The 13,592-nt window shown below is 51.1% G+C and overlaps 1 pseudogene; it reads right to left on the minus strand.

Moving 5' to 3' along the window:
* Positions 1–12,008: 12,008 nt before the first annotated feature.
* On the minus strand, positions 12,009–13,364 carry LOC109746256 (uncharacterized; annotated as a pseudogene).
* Between the last annotated feature and the right edge of the window lie 228 nt (positions 13,365–13,592).

Below are 13,592 nucleotides of genomic sequence, written 5' to 3' on the forward strand. Positions count from 1 at the left end.
ACGTGCAGACGGCGGCGAAGCGGGCGCGGTCGTACGCCGAGGCGCACCGGCGGTAGATCGCCGCGAGGAGGTCCGCGGGGAGCCCTTCGGCGCCCGCCATGCATGGATCTCGATCGACTCTCGTAAGCGGGATTGTGTTTCTTCTGGTCAAACTTGCCCTCAAAAGAGGGCGTGTTGGTTGTGTCTTCGGCACGGGAGTATTATACTTGATTAGCTAGGATCATTTTTTTGCAAATAAGATTATCTAGGATCATAACAGAACGCGCACAAAAATGCTAGACCTACGGTCGTCCATTTACGTAATCATTAGGAAACCTTCCTTCTTAAAACCCTACGTAATTCCCGTACAATGACGTACGTAAGTGTAGCATTGCTCGAGCGCAGCACGGCACCTGACAAGACGTACGTACATGTTCGTGTGTACTTACGATTTGAGAAGTTCTATCATGCATACCGTATGTGGCACCAGGCACAAATAATTTTGTGGACTCAGGGTGGGCCAACGCTGGCAAATCTGACTTGGCCGCCACGTCCGGACGCGTCCGAACCCCACCTCAGATATGAGCTGGGTATGCTATGTTTTTGGAGACCTCCTAAACAACACATTTGCGCTAGGTTTTTTAGGGATTTACACTAGTAAGGGGAAGCCGCGCTTATGGATAATGCGCGGTTGGACCGGCCCATTAAAAGCAACTCTTTATCAATCGGTCCCTTCACCGGCTCAGTGCCTCGCTCAAACCGGCTTGCATAGGATGAGAGTTTGAATTTTTTAACCACTGACTGTTTGACCCACAACGGTTAACCGTTTGACCCATTGATCGCTGACTTCTCAAAGAATTGGAAAAATCATGAATTTTAAAAAGTTCATAAATTTACAAAGAGTTCATGATTTTAAAAAGTTCAAAATTTTGAAAAAGTTTTCCAATTGTTATAAAGTTCACAAGATTTTTTTTCATGAATTTGTAAAAGTACACATTTTTTATAAAAAAAGTTAATGAATTTGAAAAAACTTTTGTGAATAAGAGAAAGTTCAACAATTTGAATAAATCCCCGAATTTGGAAAGAAAAATATGAATTTAAAAAATAATTTTTTATGAAAATTAAAACAAAACAGGAAGAAACAAAATACAAAAGAACCGGCCACAAAAAAAACGATAGAAGAACCGCACTACCGCTATAGTCCTAAGTGAGCCAGCCCGTTCGGTTGGAGGGTGTGTGCGTTCTGCGTTCCATGCGCTTAAGGCACCAAACGCCAAATAAGATTTGGGTATTATGGTCTGCACGTTTAGACAACGTTTATCTACACTGTTATTCACTTGAATTCGTAGATCAAAGGTTTACGGTTACAAACTCGCTTCGGGTGGGTCTAGTTTTTACAAAATTTGGAACATTGTAGGGGCGAACAACACTGTGTCTTTAACAATGCATAAGAACCGCATGTGATCATTATTAACCGTAATCTTTTAACAGTACAGGAAGCGTGACTCAACCAACACAACCACAAGAAGCGACCCCTACAGCGACTTCAACGACGACCAGAAAAGACTACTAAAAACAAAACCTAGAGACCTAGAGGAACAAGGACTCCAAGCACTTGGCTCCCGCTCTGAACTGTTGGTTGACATCACAAGAATGTGTCAGTTGATCTACATTTGTTACAAACACTCGGTTATTTCTCTCCTTGCAAATAGACCAAGCAAGACATATGCAACAGTTGAGCTTCTTCCTGTCCTCAGGTCTACTCCGCTTCTGGCGAATGACCTCCACTCACAAAGGAAGGTGTTGATGGTAGGAGTGACCGCGGCAAATCCAGCCTAGGTCAACACCCTGTTCCAAATGATATTATAGATGGAACAACCAACTAGAAGATGATCTGCATCTTCTGAGCCACTCGAGCCAAGAACACAATTGTCAATATGGGAGATACCACGTTTGGCGAGTCCATCAGCAGTCCAGATCCCCTTTCTAACCGCAAGGCAGACAAACAACTTACATCTTAGCGGAGCCCATGTCGCCCAGATGGCCCTTGAAACGCGGCGACCCCTCAAACCAGCCTGTGCCTGCGGAGCGAGAAAAGAAATTACGATTTTGCTTCCGTGAGAGACCGTGCCTCTTGGAAACGGAAAAAACACATTTTTTTGCTTTCACGAGAGGCATGATTTTATTTTCACGACTGACGCGGTTTTGTTTTCGCGAGAGGAATGACCATGCCTCTCGGAAACGAAAAAACATGTTTTCATTTTCTTTTTCCTTTTTTTTGGAACATAGACGCTAGTAGCGTCCGGCTTTAACTTAATAAAACCACTAGGCAGAATCCACACATAAAGTCTTACAAGCCAAATAAAGACAGTCAACGAGCACATGGCTCAGGATATAGCTAAGAAGATCGCAGCCACAAGTTCAATATCACAAATGCGAAACATCAAGGCCAAAGCTAGCAAAACGAGGAGGTCTCATGGTGCAGCCATCATCCCTTGCCGCGCCTTCACCATGGTTGTCTTGATCAGCTCCATAGTCTTTTTCATGCGCTCGATGTCACGCTTCTTCCCCAGCGGTGCCCATACCTGAAGAAAAATATGACATTTGAAGATAATATCAGCGGGGTGGGCCGGGAACTTGTGTTCAATCGTAATTTTGTTTCGAACCGTCCAGAGGGACCAAAGTAGCGCCCCAACGCATCTCCACACAATCCTAGCATTGGCCCCTCTTTGCGACGTTAAGATAGATAGCATGTCGTGACTAGACTGTGGATTCCAATTTTGATTGAAGGCGTCTCGCACCGCACTCCACGCAAATCTAGCGAGCACACAGCCAAAGAACACATGGTTCGTGTTTTCCCCTAAGCCGCAGGTGGTGCACTTGCCGTCCGCCGGCCCATTTCGTTTGGCAACGTTATCCGACGTAGGTAAGCGGTTGCGAAACATTTGCCATAGGAAAATCTTGATTTTGAGGGGAATGTCAGCCTTCCATAGCCCCCTAGCTATATCTAGCGTAGTACCCTCGGATAGCTTGTCATATAGGGACTTGACCGTAAATCTATTTGAAGTGGTCAACTTCCACGAGATCGTGTCCGCCCCATTACTACGGGTCAACCCTCCCAAGTTAGCCGACAAAGCGTCCCAGCTAGCGGCCTCCATAGTCTCTAGATTCCTAATGAAAGAGATGGCTGGAGGTTGGACGCGCAAAGCATCGGCCACCATAATGTTGGTGTCCGTTGCCAATTGGTATAGTTCCGGATGTGATTGCCATAACGGCTCCTGACCCCACCAATGGTCGAGCCAGAAACGTGTGGACTTGCCATCGTTTACCCGGAACTGCGCACCCACTATAAACGCCGGTCGTACCGCTTGGATCCCGTTCCAAAAGGCTGAGCCGTTGATTTTAGCCTTGAACAAATTCCCCTCCGGGAAATATTTAGCTCGGAGGATGTCTGCCCAGAGCCCCGACTCGTTTTGGGCGAGACGCCACCACCACTTAGTTAGCAGGGCCACGTTCATGAGTTTAGAGTTCGTAATACCTAGGCCGCCAAATTTTTTTGGCCTACACACCGCTGCCCATTTCACTAAGTGGTACTTGCGCTTGGTCCCAGCTCCTTCCCAAAAGAACCGGGAACGTGGAGTATCGAGTCTTGCGTGAACCCCATCCGCCAGTAGGAACATCCCCATTGTGAATATAGGAAGGGAAGATAAGCTCGAGTTGGTTAGGATGAGCCTCGCCGCCGAGGACATAAACCTACCCCTCCAAGGGCTCACTCTGTTAGCGACTTTCCCATACAGCGGTTCCCATTCCGCTATGGTAAGTTTCTTGGTCGAGATCGGGAGGCCCAAGTATTTAATCGGAAAGCTCCCTAGCTTGCAATTAAGTAGATTCGCAATCCGCGTGCTAGCTAGATCATCCATCCCAATGGTGATCACTTCGCTCTTCAGAAAGTTGATCTTAAGCCCTGATAAAATCTCGAACGCAAGTAGAAGTAGCTTGGTGGTAGCTATGCTGTGGTCGTCGGGTTCGAATAAGAGCATCGTATCGTCTGCGTATTGCAGATGCGTGACCCCACCCGGAATAAGGTGAGCTACGAGCCCTTTAATGTGCCCCGCTACCCTAGCTTTATTAATCATGGCCACCAGGGCATCCGCAACAAAGTTAAAGATGAGTGGGGAGCTTGGGTCTCCCTGACGGAGACCACGCTTGTTACGAAAGGACTTGCCCATTGTGCCATTGATATTGACCGCCGTGTGCCCACTACACACGAGGTGCATGATGTGATGTACGAATCCTGCTTCAAAACCCTTTTTGAGGAGGACTTCTCGCACGAACTCCCAATTGACGCGATTGTACGCTTTCTCGAAGTCTAATTTGAGCAGCACTCCCTGTGCCTTGGTCCGTTTCAACTCGTGAACGATCTCTTGTAACGCAATTGGTCCCTCGAGGATGTTGCGGTGTTTGAGGAAACCCGTTTGACTAGAGCTAATCACTCGTTGAGCGACCGGAGCCAAGCGCGAGGCATAAGTTTTCGCACAAATTTTGAATGGAACGTTGATCAAGGTAATGGGTCTAAAGAGCTTAATGTTATCCGCCCCTTTCACCTTAGGAATAAGGCTAATGGCTCCATAGTTCAACCGAGATAGGTCCACCGTGCCTAAAGCGAAGCCGTTGACAATATCGTAAAACAAGTGCTTAAGGCAGGGCCAAAACTTCTTAAAGAACTCTACCGTCCAACCGTCCGGCCCAGGCGCCGTGCTCGTTTTCATGCCGTGTAAGGCCTGGTTTATTTCCTCAGGAAGGAAAGCAAGGGCTAACCTATCGTTCTCTTCCTGCGACACACGCTCCGCGGTATCCCACAGATCACCGCGCAAGCGTAAAGGTTTTTCAACGGCCGTCCCCAAAAGGCCTATGAAAAACTCGTAGATATGAGCCACGATTTGGTCCTGCGTCAACATGACACCTTGGTCTGATTGGAGACGCAAAATGGTGCATTTCCTTTTCCGCCCGTTCGCGTAGGCATGGAAATATCCTGTGTTTGCGTCTCCTTTCGTGACCCATTTGACTCCGCCCCTGCGTCGCCAATATTCCTCTTCTGCGCGCAAAATCGCCGTTACTTGATTTTCTAATGCGTACCTATGTGCCCACTCGGCCTCCGAGAAGGGCCGGCGATCTGCCTCCATATCTATCAGCGCAATAGTCTCAACTATGCGCGCGCGCTCTTTCTTGGACTCGCTACCGTGGTTAGCGCCCCACCCTCGCAGGAAGGCACGCAACTTGCCAGCAGCCGCGACCCAACTCTCTGCTGGACCGCGTTGGGGCCCCAGATGAGAACAAATCGCAGCCCAACGCTCTACCACCATCTGGGCAAATCCCTCTGCTTCGAACCAAGCCGTTTCGAAGTAGAACCTAGGGCTACGGCGGATGAGATCCTCCCCTGAGGAAAATATCAGCGGAACGTGGTCTGATCCAATGCGCGTCTCCGCCACGAGGGAGCACATGGGGAACAACACCTCCCACTCCGGCGTAAAAAAGACCCTATCCAGCACGCTACGGACCGGCTGCGTTTGTTTGTTAGTCCAGGTATATCTGGCACCAGTCCGTGCTGCTTCCCGCAATGCTGCTGCCGCAATGGCATTATTGAATAAGGACACCCTCGTCCAGTCAATATTAGCATTATTCTTATCCGCCCCCGAGCGAATTAAGTTAAAATCTCCCCCTACCACCACAGGGAGGTTGATTGCCCTTTTGGCCCCAACCAGGTTGATCAGTTCTAGCAGGAACGCTGGCGATCTGGAGTGGTCGGCAGGCCCATAGACACAAACGACCACCCACGACAAACCAGATACACGATGTTTAATAGTAGCAGATAAAAGGAAAACACCAACATCCCAATGCAGAACATCACATACATCCTTATTACAACCCAACAGAATGCCACCAGAGTGACCGACAGAGGGAACCCAATGCCAATCAAAACGTTGTAGAGGGTCATAAGCAAGCAATTATCTGAAGGTAAAATCAGTTTTAATCATCTCTTGTAGCGCTACCACGTCAATATGTTCTTTGGCCATGTATTCTCTAAGCTGCGTGCGCCGACCACCGTGGCCACAACCACGGATATTCCAGAACATGTACCTCATCTAAATCACCCTGTTACGTAGGCGCACACCCCGAGAGGTCACCGCCTTCGCCACTCTCTTCCTAGCCGTCGCTCGGCCATTGGAAGGAAGGACACCAGCTTCCCTAGCTAGTGTCACCTCGTCGGGCACTCTCTCGTCACCAGCCTCTACTGGCACAATGGCTAACTCGTTGTTGCTAGCGCAGCGCACGGCGGCGGCCGCCAGCGCAGCCTGCGCCTCTTCCCTAGCATGCACAAGTGATATAATTTCGGACTGAGACCCTCGGGTCTCCACCCCGCAGTCATCTAGAATGCTCACCAGGTGCTCATCCGAGAAGGCATTTAGAATGCGGAAAGATGGCAAGGGATTACCTGCGGCGTCCATGTTCTTGTCGGCGATGCGGAGTTTGGCGCTCTCCAAGGAAGAGAGATCGCCGAGCTTGGCCTTGGCCCGAACGCTAGGAGCGCGCTGCACCACCGGGATTGCCTTGGTGCGCCTGGCCTTGTTGTTAGTTCCCGTCGTCCCTAGCGCTGCCCCCAGCTCACCACCAAGGTCAGAATTCTCCACCTCCGTCACCACCATCGCCTGCTTGTTAGCCAGTTTCCTCCCCGCCGTTTTCTTAGGTTGCCTGCCCCCGCTGTTGGAACCCCGACGCGGAGCAGGCGTAAGGTCAGCAGCCTCGATCACCACGCAACCAGAGTCTGCCCCCACGGCCACTGGAGAGGAAGAGGCTGGAAGAGAGGCAGCAGAGGAGACCCCGCCCGCGCCAGTCAGAGTCGCCGCCACCTGGGTCGGGGCAAGGTTGGTCCCGTACTCGTTGAAGGAAAGCTCCAGCGACCTGGCTAGCGGAGGCCCGCTCACCGCGGTGTCCTGAGTCGCCACCCCCATGGCACCAATCTCAGCCGACAGCGCACCCAGCTTGTCCCAAGTTTCCGTGTCGATGGATGTGTCCTGGATGCTGTCGTCTTGATCCTCTCCCCTGTCTTGCATCTTGGTATCCTGGTTCTCCGCACCACGAGGGCCGCCCTCGCACCCTTGCGGCTCCATGCCTGGTTCAGCCCTGCCATGTTTTTCATTGCCCAGCGTCCGAGCGCCCGGATTCGCGTCCTTGGCAGGAGGGTTGGCAGGGCCGGCTCCCAGCACGGCCCGCTCACCACCCCTTTTGGGCAGGGTCTCGCGCTCCACCTTGATTTGGTATCCCTCGTGGTTGAACCACACCTCGACGACACCATTCAGCTTCTCCGGAGCTTTGCAAGCAAGCTTCATCCGAACAGGCCCCAACCTGATCAGAGATAGTTCATCGACCACAATTGGCCGGCCCAGCATCCGGAACCCCTCCCTGATGCGGTCTTCACGCCTATGCTTCTTTGGGATGCCATGGAGCCGCACCCAAGTCTCCGGCATCACCATGGGCTGGACCTCCTCGTGTAGCATGTCGCGCACACGCGCAGTGATGTCATTGATGGACAAAAACAACTTACCACTAGACTTCGCCATGTGTAACAGATCTGCAGAAGGAAAGACCACCACGAAGTCGTCATCACCCACTTGTGTTACCTGCCAATCCCAGTCTCCTGTCACCATGTGCTTCAGTTCTTGTTTGAGGATCCGAAGATTAAGCTTCCCCAGCTCCGCAGATAGGATGGCCGCGTTCTTGATGCGAGCATCGATGGGGGCTTCGGTCTCGTCCGCGTCCTCGAACTCTAGGCAGAAAAATCCTTCCCCAGATATGGCACTTCCCATGATTTGAAGGTGAAGCTGCCGGCCCCTCGTCGGACAGTGAGCGGACGCGTGCCCTTCTTCCTTGCAGAGCACACAAAGGGGCAAGAACTTGCACTGGGATTGGAAGTGGCCGGGGCGCCCGCACTTGAAGCACTCCACGTCCGGTGCCACCTCCACTGGGATGGGTTCCTCCGCCGTACCCTTAGGTGCAGAGGGCAGCGCCACCGCCAGTGGATCTGCACGCGGCTTCTTGGCCATTGGGTCCCCGTGGCCCCCACCACAGTTGGGATGCGCCTCATGCTTCCTCTCAAGCTCTCGTCGCCGCTGCTGAACCTTCTTTTTCTTCTTGCGCTCCTGCTGCTGGATCCACCACGGGGGAGGAGGACCCCAATCCCCCTCACGCCCGCCATGGTCACGAGATCCGCCACGTTCTTCTCTGGCCTCGCGGCCACCCGAACGCTCGCGCATCACGCGCTTCGCCTTGTCGCGCAGTTCCCGCTCCCTATGCCGTTCCGCCTCCGGATCTGACACCTCCATCGGCCGCTTGTCCGCACGCCTATCCCCCATCACCACCGCCGCGAAAGATTGGAGAAGGGGGGAGGAGGGGGGTAGATCTGGATCGTGCGGGCGGAGTGAGCGAGGCGCCGCACCTCGCGAGTGGTGGCTGGAAACCCTAAACAGGGATCCAGGCAACCCCTCCTCACCCACTTATAGCCAGTGGTCGGGCCAGTGCCGGGCCGAGACGCGTTGGGCCGTTGGGGCACTTGAGGCCGCGGGTCCGAGGCCGTCTCCAGGCCCAGTCCCACTGGAGGGTCAGAAAACGCCCCAGCCTGTCCCCCCAGCCCAGGCCCAGAACCCACAGCCAGCCCCACACCCGACGTCAGCCCAGGGAAGGCCCCCACCATCGGCCCATCCGGCCCAACCCTAGGGCTTGGTGCCGAGCGCATCGTCTCCGGACCGCACGGCGCCCCCGCCGCCTCCGCCGCCGGCGCCGGCAGGCACGGCCAGTCCTCCCTGGACAACTCCGTCTGCGCCACCATCAGGCTCGCCGCCGCCTTGGCTCGAATACACGTCGCCGCCCCCGACGAACCGCCAGCACCCGAGCCCGAGCTGCACGCCCGCGACGACAGCCAGATGCGTGAGGCCATGGATCTGGAGCCACGGCCGCCCGGCGCGAAGCGTCTCCCACGCCCCGAGCTCGAAGCCACACCGCTCTGCTTCGCCGCAAAGGCCACGAAATCTCCAATCGACGGCCCTGCAGGCACCGCGCACAGGCCCCGCTCCGGATCCAGCTCCCCGCCACCGTCCTCCTCCTCCGAGTCCTCCGCCGCCAGCGCCCAGAAGCGGTTGTGGCGACCGCCGTCCCCCGCTGCAGGTGAGCCGGCGCGGCCCTCCCCGCCGCTCACCTGTAGTTCGCTCGCGCTGCGCCGGACCACAGACCAGCCCGCCGTCCCCTCCGCGGATGGCTGCCACACCGCAGCAGGCGCGTCGCCCATGCTGTCGCCTCTCTCTCGCTCCCCACCCACGTTCGTCGCCTCTTTTTTTTCCTTTCACGAGAGGCATGGTTTTGATTCCGCAAGAGGCACGGATTTTCTTTCGCGAGAGGCACGGCCGTGCCTCTCGGAAACAGCTTTCGGAGAGGAAAAAAAGTGCTCCTTGGTGTGGTTTTTTCGTCCCTCTTTTTGTGAAAAAAAGTTCATCAAAACCTATCGACATGGTATCTTGTTTTGAAAATCTTGGCGCGAGAAATCCAACGGTGAAAATGGTTCGGGATTTAAATATTTTATTAACATGGGGAGGTGAAAGTGATCTTTGAAAGGAGTACTTCGCAATTAAAGATTGACTCATGGGGATTCGCTCCCAGGTCATTTAGATTGTGCATGGAGCCGCAAGTCACTGCGTCATTGTTGACTCCGTGTTTGCATAGGAGGTGCACATTACTTGAGGAAAAGACAGGAGTTTTTTATCTCTTCTTTTTTTCTTCTTTTTTGGTTTCTCTGGTTCTTTGTTCGGTTTTCTTATTTCTTCTCCGGTTTGTTTCGTCATTATACTTCATTTTTTCTTTTGGTTTCTCTTCATCTTTTTTCACAGTTTTAGCGTTTTTCTTTTCTTTCTCACTTTCCTTCTTGTATTCTTCTATGTTTTTGTTTTTATTCATTATTGATTTGTTTCTTTGATTTTATTTTTCATTTTATTTTTTATTTTAGTTTATTTTGTTTCCTTTTCGGGTTTCATTTATTTGGTTTTCCTAGTTTCTTTTGGTTTTCACTCTATACTTTTTATATGTCAACAACATTTTTCTAATACACATTAAATTTTTCCAAATACAAACTGTTTTTTATATATAATCAATATTTTTCTATACACATTTTAAACAGTTTTCAAATGCTTTATTACATTTTTCAAATACAATATGAACATTTTTTGTATACATGGCCAACATTTTTCCTATACGCACTTTAAACTTTTTCCAAACACAAGATTGACATTTTTCTAATACATCGTCACCTTTTTTTGTATGAACATTTAACATTTTTAAGTGCTTTATCAACATTTTTCAAATGCAAGATTACATTTTTAATGCATGGTCTAAATTTTTTATATTACACATTTAATATTTTTCAAATGCTTGATAACATTTTTGAAATACTTGTTCAAAATTTTCGAAATGCTTGATTATTATTTTCATATACATGATCAAAAGATTTTATATTTTTTAATACCTGGTCAACATTTTTTCTATACACATTTAACATTTTTCAAACACTTGATTAACATTTTCAAATACTTGTGTAACATATTTTAAATACACGATCAATTTTTTTCACACTCATTGTATATTTTTTGTATACAAGGTTTTTCCCTATACACATTTAACAATTTTAACATTGCGAAAAATATATTTTGTAATATATATGTTTACAATTTTTGGAAGTGTAAATAAAAGTAAAAAACAGAAATAAAAAAGAAAACAAAAGGTAACAAACAAAAAAAACATGCAGTGCCCTCGCGCGAGCTGTGCCGGCCTATTTAAGCCACTGCCTTCAGCGAGAGCTCTATCTCGCTTGCACCGAGACATAGTCGCGCCGATGTTTTAGGGTATATCGGAAACCTCTTTTGCGGTATGGACCTTTACATGATCTGCTAGAGATGTTCTCAGTCCAACAAGGGAAAAAAAAGTGCTAGAGAGACCTCGCCTAGAGGCTCAATAGCACATGTTTTCCATGGAGACATGGGGCGGGATGGGGAGGGAACAAGAAAGAAGCGAGCAAACACTTGAGGGTAACCGTCATTACAAACCGACGGGTGGGGTTGTAATACATAACTTATTTTCATATATACCATTTTAAGTTATATTTATTTTTCTATGGCAGCACACGGGCATTTAGTTAGTAGTAAAATAACCTAGTAGGTTCCACAAAAATGGGCAAGAGAAGAATTTTTTTTATTGCGACAAATCAATATTTACATCCATGAGAAGGACATAGATGCATTACATACAACCAAGCCAAACAGCTAATTCCAAGCTATGACAATGGCACTTGATGCATATGAATTTTATTGAGGATTGGTATTGAACCATAGAATAATATGTATGCTTCCATTGCAACATACAAACTCTTTTGCTACTAATAGTAAGGATAGCTCAGCAGGTTCCACGAAAATTACCAAAAGAAGCAAGTTTCATTGCGACAAATCGTACTAATTCAGATCCATGAGAATGACAAATATGCATTGCATGGCAACCAAGCCAAACAGCAAATAGCTATAACCAGAACGCCACGGGAGAAAACTGCAGGAGATTCCTAGCCACTCGACATGACTTGGTGGTGCGACGGGTGGTGGGTTGCAGCTCTCCCTCATGGCTGTACTTGAGACCAAAAATGGTGATATAGAGCATGAAGCCATCAAACTCCAGTTCTTCCGTCTCCACAAGGCAAAACCTGGCGTTCCCCATGTACGCGAGGGTGGCACCCAGGCTCCCCGGGTGCTCAAGGAAGAGCTCGTCCTTGGACATCTTCCAGTCCGGCTGCGCGGCGAGCGTTCTGCTGCGGGACGGCACCCGGCAGGCGCAGACGTAGCCGTCCTTGCGAAGGCCGACCCACGCGTCCAGCTCGCCGTCGAAGTAGCCCTGATTTCGGAAAGGCAACACCCAGTCGCCATGAGACCTCCATTTATGGTTCTTGGTGTCGAAGGAGTAGGTGTGGTGGTGTGTGTCACGGTTGTTTCCACAAGACACGAAGAGAGTGCGTCCATCGGGTGCATGGCATAGGCGGTGATCACGGCTTGGCGAGAACCACCTCGACCTGCCGGGAGAAGAGCTCCTTCTGCTGCCCGGTGAGCACGAGCACGAGCCCAGGGGAAGCTCTGTCAAGGACCTCATACATTTCCAGGACGTATATGAGCTTCTCCGGCGAGCACGTGCTGGTGAACCCGTCTGCGAATCTGAGCAGGATATAAGATCTCCGCTTCGCCATGGCCATGAGGTAGTCATTCTTGAACCTGTCGAAGGCGCCGTTGCTCTGCGCGTGGAGCTGCGTTTGCATAGCGACGAGGGCCTTCCCCACCAGTTTGGTCGCCAGGATCCACCGCTGGATCATGTCCTCCGCTGTCCACCACTTGACGTTCTCGTAACTGATCGATTCGTCAGTCTCGGCCTCCCGAGAGCATCTCATTTGGATTTGGAGAATCCACAAGAACCTGCTCCAATCAATGGTCACAATATTCCAGTTCATCAGCTCCGAGAGAAAGGAGTCCAAATGCCAAATTCAGATCTAATATGGGGGATTACAGAGCATTTGCAGAATCAAAGAAGCCAGCTAGCACACCTGTCCAAAACTTCGCAGGGAGCGTCGGCGAACGTGTGGAGAAGCTCCTTCGTGTAGCCGGCACGGATGACACGCAGTGAGATCTCATGGAGGACAGACAAGCTCGCCGGGCAGATCAGGGCGAGCTCATCCGGAAACTCCCCGTCCGAGAAGACATCAGGCCCCGCCGGCTGGCTCCCAGACGCGTACAGCTCATCGACGGTGCCGGAGCTCAACTCGGCCGTGCTGGTTCTCACCGTGCTGGCCGTGCTGCCGCCGGTTAGGAAGGCGAACGACGACGATGCGCCACGGGCCGCTGCCAATGAAACGGAGAGCTTGTGGACGGCGAAACGGAGGCCGCTCCTGCCTTCGAGCTGGGAACCGTCCCACACCCTGAGGCTGAGGAACTCCTCCATGAGGCACGACATGGCGGCACGGAGGCCATGGGGAACGCGTGCATCTCCTTGAGGAAGACTATCTCGTCGACCGCGGCGAGGAGGCCCTGGTTGGTGCAGGTCGCCTGCGCGTCCCATATACCGACGTTGGTGCCGTCGCAGGATGGGCGGCGGCGCTCGAACTCGAGGATGACGCGCTCAGCGACGGCGAGCCGGTCCTCCGCTCGCGTTGTTGTCCCATCAGCAGCAGATGCCAGGTCTTCGACGGCCTTCCCTGCCGCGGCGCCCATGCACAGGTCGGAGCGGCGAGCAGAAGCGGCGCTCTGCTGTCTGCGGTGTTGCCGGAGCCGGACCTTGACCCGAAGACTTGGTTGTTGACTTGTAGGTTGATCCAGAGACCGAATGGGGAACTGAGGTGGACCTCGATCTGCTCTGTGGGAGTTGGGGCTGAGCACCTTTTCTCGTTTGGCGCAACGGGTTTGTAAGGCTCAATTCAAAAATTTCACCAATCAAGATAGATGGAGAGTGATGAAATACTTTTTGTAATTTGCAAAAGCATCCAATCA

This window comes from Aegilops tauschii, chromosome 7 (assembly GCF_002575655.3).
Source record: "Aegilops tauschii subsp. strangulata cultivar AL8/78 chromosome 7, Aet v6.0, whole genome shotgun sequence".
NCBI classification, from domain to species: domain Eukaryota; kingdom Viridiplantae; phylum Streptophyta; class Magnoliopsida; order Poales; family Poaceae; genus Aegilops; species Aegilops tauschii.